The following is a 5,694-nucleotide window of genomic DNA, read 5'->3' as shown; positions in this document are numbered from 1 at the left end:
AGACAAGCAGATAAGCAGACAAGCAGATAGACAGACAGACATCTTGTTTATTGACATTTACACGAAAGCTGTCAGTATTAGCTGTTTGTTTAGCTGGCAGCTCTGCTACTGCTGCCGCCACCACCACCACCACCACCACCACCACCACCACTACTACTACTACTACTACGGAATTACAAAAGTTTTACATTTCGAAAAAGAATTGGAAATCCTCTTCGGCCTTGGCAGTAGCAGCAACAGCAGCAGCAGCAGCAGTAGTAGCAGCAGTAGTAGTAGTAGTAGTAGTAGTAGTAGTAGTGGTCATGGTGGTCGAGGTCGTGGTCGTGGTCGTTGTCGTCATTACAGCGGTAGCAGCGGTGGTGGCAATGGTGGCTGTAACTTTATACAAATATCAGTATCACCAAATAACGTCATTTCAATAATGTTTATATATTTACCTCCCTTTATACATAAGTCAATCAAAGTAATCTCCCTTGCATTATGTCTCGCACATTTTAGTTTGCTTTTTCTGCATTACTTCTTTTTTGTGTGGGCGTACGAGATAGATAGATAGATAGATAGATAGATAGATAGATAGAAGACAATCTTTACTGGTTTCTTGATCGGAAAAATAAAGTTTAATCGACTAGGTGAAATGCCAACACAAAAAAAACAGTGAATTAAGTGCTTATTATTTGCATTTTTTTTGTTGTTGTTTTAAGTTTCTCGTGATGTTGTTGAATGTTCCAAATACCTTCTAAATCACACATGACTCTCTTAAAAATCAGGCATGGACACCTTTGATCAAGGATGATATATAATGAGAGCCAATCAGGGGCGAAGCAACCACCACAACATCAATAACTCAGCCAACTGTCATACTGGCGATTCAATGCTTCAACCATCGAATACGATTCAGTGACGGCGTCCAGATTTGAACTGTTGTCACCTAAGAGAACCTCCTAAAAACTCTTCTTATTCAGTAATCTGTGATTGTTTTTGTTCAGTATTAAGATTATCAAATCACTGAATCCACTTATCAATCAACTTCATCGTCGGAACACTAAATCTGTGAATCACACCTTATAATACAGTTGACGTCTCACGTGTCTGATTGAGCAGTTTCCCACGGATAACTACAACAAACAACAAATCTAATTGGCTTAGATTTAAAGTTATTTGTGCATCAGTACAACGTGGCTGATGAATAAACAACTATACCGAGTTACATCCATACAGGTTAGCCTCGTTCTAATGTTAGGCAGACGTTCTAATGTTAGGCAGAGGGCCTATACGGTTGTTTGGGATAACGACTGAACTGTTCGCTTTCATTGTATAGTATTCGCTCCCTTTATGCTTTGGAATCTTAATAAGGTGAATGAATCCTAATGAATTGCTAAATGGCAATAAAACAGTTCAGTTTGATTTTTATTTCAAGTCTTCAAAACGACCATCGAGCTTCGAATTTCACCACGAAATTAAATAATTATGGTTGCGAATCTTTATTTTCAGTGATTCATTAGAGTTCAGGCAGCAAGACATTCTTCAACACAAATGTAGTAAAACAGTTCAGTCCCGTTATTGGCAGTGGTACTCTAAAACTGACGAGCGTTTCGTTATATTTTTCGAGCCGAGTTCAATTCTCCTGAACGTGGGTCAGGAAACTGGGTAAAGCACCGTTCATTTTTTTTTTTTTTTTTTTTACAATCTTGAATCATTATACGAACACTCGGCCTGCACCAGTGCTCCAGTTATTGAATAGATGCTACAAGATTACTGTTACTGTTATACGAAGTATAAGTACAGGAGTGTCTGTGTGGTCAAGAAGTTCATTTTGCAACTTCGAAATTTTAGTTTGATCGCACAGCCAGTACCTTGGACAAGCATCTCTTAGCATAGCGTCTTCCAAAGCTTATGTTCAAGTTGATAGATTTAATTTGTCCTCTCCTTTAGCACCTTTATTTAGTCCTTGGCCACCTATAGCAGAATCTATCATTCCTTCCTCCCATCAGCCCCAGGGTTGTGAGAGCTGCTCTTCTTCCTCTGGCTTACCCATAAAATAATGCTTCTGTTAGCGGGAGTTGTTTGGGTGCTACTCTACAGACCGACAGAATCACATCGTTTTGCTACTTTGTCCTAAATAAATCCTAATGAAGTAGATATATATGATCAACCATTCTAGCTATGACGCTCATTTCTTTTTAGAGGCTCATTTCTTTTTAGAGGCTCATTTCTTTTTAGAGGCTCATTTCTTTTTAGAGGCTCATTTCTTTTTAGAGGCTCATTTCTTTTTAAACTGCGTTATCACATACGCCCGTTCCTTACTTAAAACACAAGGGAATAATTTTTGAGGTAGGTTTGGCTACTATCTCCTGCTAATCAAACAACTATGTAGAACTTCTTTTCATTATATCCTCACCCCATATCCTCACCCCATATCCTAACCATGAGTAACATTCATTCCTTCAAAGTACCTTAAATCTCAAAAGCAGTGTATTTATGTACCGTGGTAATATGCTACTCGTTAATATTCGTTAATATTTCGTTAATATTCCTTTATTTATTAGGTCGTGAGTCTATTTCTGTGCATGTTTGCTTGCAGTAGATACTTGATTTTTGTTGTTTTTGTTTTGTTTTCAAATTTTAGGTGGAATATGTTGGTTACATCGAATTCGTGATGTATGTACGATAACTTACCAAATGAATATGACGAAGGATGAATGCTGTCAACTTCAACTGACCTATAACCCTTTCACTTACTGGACACCCGAGAATCTCGCCTTCAGCGATATTGTACGCTACCATGCGCTTCATGGTGGGATATCAAACTGCAATAGTTGCCGCAGTAAGTAACGTTTCGTTTTGCTTCTTCATTTAGCTTTATTAGCATTTTTAACATTTAAATAAATTTAACAATTATATAGGCTAAATAGATCAATTAATCTATAACAAGCTCCCTAGATTAAATACAGACTGCATCGTTCTCCATACAACCTATCTCAGTTAATTTGTAAGATCCGTGCTGATACGCTTTGTGTAATAGATCAAATAAAATTTGTTAAAATTTCACCTACAAGTGGAAGGGAGACAACTTCAGAATATTTGACAATTATTTCTGTGATTTAGTTCAACAGTGGAGGCGCAATGGCCCAGTGGTTAGGGCAGCGGACTCGCGGTCATAGGATCGCGGTTTCGATTCCCAGACCGGGCGTTGTGAGTGTTTATTGAGCGAAAACACCTAAAGCTCCACGAGGATCCGGAAGAGGATGGTAGCGAACCCTGCTGTACTCTTTCACCACAACTTTCTCTCACTCTTACTTCCTGTTTCTGTTGTGCCTGTAATTCAAAGGGTCAGCCTTGTCACAATCTGTGTCACGCTGAATCTCCCCCGAGAACTACGTTAAGGGTATACATGTCTGTGGAGTGCTCAGCCACTTTTACGTTAATTTTATGAGCAGGCTTTTCCGTTGATCGGATCAACTGGAACCCTCGACGTCGTAAGCGACGTAGTACCAACAACATACATACATACATACATACATACGTACGTAGGTACATACATACACACACACACACACACATAAATATACATGGTGCTTGGGTTAAATTTGACATTTTGCATAAAATGAAAAGAGAATGTGATCTCTCATCCCAAAATGAAATCATTTGAAAAATATAAAAATATGAGCCAGATTATGACTGGGAGATAGCATTTACTCAAAGTAGCTGTCCTCAGCTTTCACCAGAGCCCCAAAACGGATCCAAAACCTGGTACATGTGTTCTCACTGCGCTCCTGGGAAATCTTCAAATACCGTCTTGATCTTGGCTACGAACTCGGCCCTTGATATTGCAGGTAGGAGAGATGAGTATTTCTCTCAACCTCGCCAGACATAGTAATCCATTGAACTGCAATAGAGGTAATTAGAAGACCAGAAACTGGAGCTGGTGAAGATGTAGAAATTCTCCGTCAACCATTTCTGACTCTTTGCAGAGGTATTCCAAAGCGCCGAACCCTGCTGTCACAAGTTTAGCCATCCAGCAGCAACCCTTTCCAGCCAGGGATTTATCACAGTCTCCAACAGCTTCACATAGTTGTCTAAGTTGAGCCTAAGGCCCTGTTCATAGACGTGGATGGCATGGCGTCTCCTTCACTGGGGACACAACCAAAGACCAACGCAGATTGGAAGGACTTTGTTTCCATGATATCCATGTCACATCTTACAACCTTTACAGGGTTCGCAGAACATTGAGCAGCTGTCATGATATCGGCATTTTGATATCCAGTGCTAATCGTCCAGATAAGGCTAACTCTTTTCCGATATCCAGATGGCTTCCGATCCTCCATGGCAGCTAGCTTTTCCTCAATTATCAACGTTAACCTTTATATTCTCTAACGTTGATGACTATTAACCAATGCATCAAAATTAGTAGTAGTAGTAGTAGTAGTAGTAGTAGTAGTAGTAGTAGTAGTAGTAGTAGTAGTAGTAGTAGTAGTAGTAGTAGTAGTAGTAGTAGTAGTAGTAGTAGTAGTAGTAGTAGTAGTAGTAGTAGTAGTAGTAGTAGTAGTAGGGACCATGTGCTGTAACAACGTGTTGCTGCATCCACCACTTGTTGGTGATTCCCTACTCCTCGAGACAGTTGACACTTTTGCACCACCAAAGTGATAACCCTCCAGCCCACGGGTCTGTTTGGGTAGCCGTTGCTGGTGAGGGTTTTACAAGGCCGGAGTGCAAATCCTCCCTCAACCTCTTTTAGTCGCCTATTACGACATGCAGAGGTAAGGTTGGGTCTATTCTGTGATATGCCGGTCCCCACATAGCAACAGAGGAAGGTGAAATGAAATGTTTTGCTCAAGAACACAATATGCTGCTCGGTTCGGGTATCAAACTTCTGATCTGCCGATTTGAAAAGAAAGGTGACTTAAAAACGTCAAATTTAGCTTGAGCACCCGGTATACACCAATCGAGGAACCTGAAATGAAATGGTTTTCTAAAGAATACCTACCATACGCGCTCGCTTAGGGAATTGAACTCATGATCTGGCGATCTGAAAAAGTTATAAAAAAAGGAAACTTAAAAAATCGTCAAATTTAGCCTGAACACTATATACACCTATCGAATCCCTTGATTAATTTCATGTAATTGTTCTGTAATATTTATTTTACATTTCAGCAAACTGCGAAAACGTAAACTGTGGTGCAAACAAAGTCTGTCGCATGCGAGGAGGGCAACCGCGCTGTATTTGCGCTCCTAATTGTACACTGCCATCCCGCTTCCAGAACTATCGTGGTAAACTATGTGGTTCTGATGGCAAAGAATATCGGAACCATTGCAGTCTACTGAAATATAACTGTCGACATAGAAAGTCCGTCAGCATTGCTTACTTGGGATCGTGTCGCAGTGAGTTTTCTCTACCATCTTGTTTGGTTTTCGTTTGCAGATATTTTACACACACACACACACACACACACACACGTATAAATATTTATTCTTTTACCTTTTTCAGCCATTTAACTGCGGTCATGCTGCAGCACCACCTTGAAGGGTTTTAGTCGAACAAATCGACCCCAGGACTTATTTTTTGTAAAGCCTAGTACTTATTCTATCAATCTCTTTTACCGAACCGCTACGTTACGTGGACGTAAACGCACCAAAACCGGTTGTCAAGCGATGATGGGGGCCAAATACAGACACAGTCCACACACACACACATGT

The 5,694-nt window shown here is 40.1% G+C and overlaps 1 pseudogene; it reads left to right on the top strand.

The window, feature by feature from the left end:
- The window catches only part of LOC128249535 (G-box-binding factor-like), an 80,876-nt pseudogene extending 75,779 nt beyond the window's left edge, over positions 1-5,097 (top strand).
- Positions 5,098-5,694: the final 597 nt, after the last annotated feature.

This window comes from Octopus bimaculoides, chromosome 15 (genome assembly GCF_001194135.2).
Source record: "Octopus bimaculoides isolate UCB-OBI-ISO-001 chromosome 15, ASM119413v2, whole genome shotgun sequence".
Classification (NCBI taxonomy): Eukaryota; Metazoa; Mollusca; class Cephalopoda; order Octopoda; family Octopodidae; genus Octopus; species Octopus bimaculoides.
The sequence above is the reverse complement of the archived record's forward strand: the minus strand, read 5'-3'. Positions and strand labels throughout refer to the sequence as shown.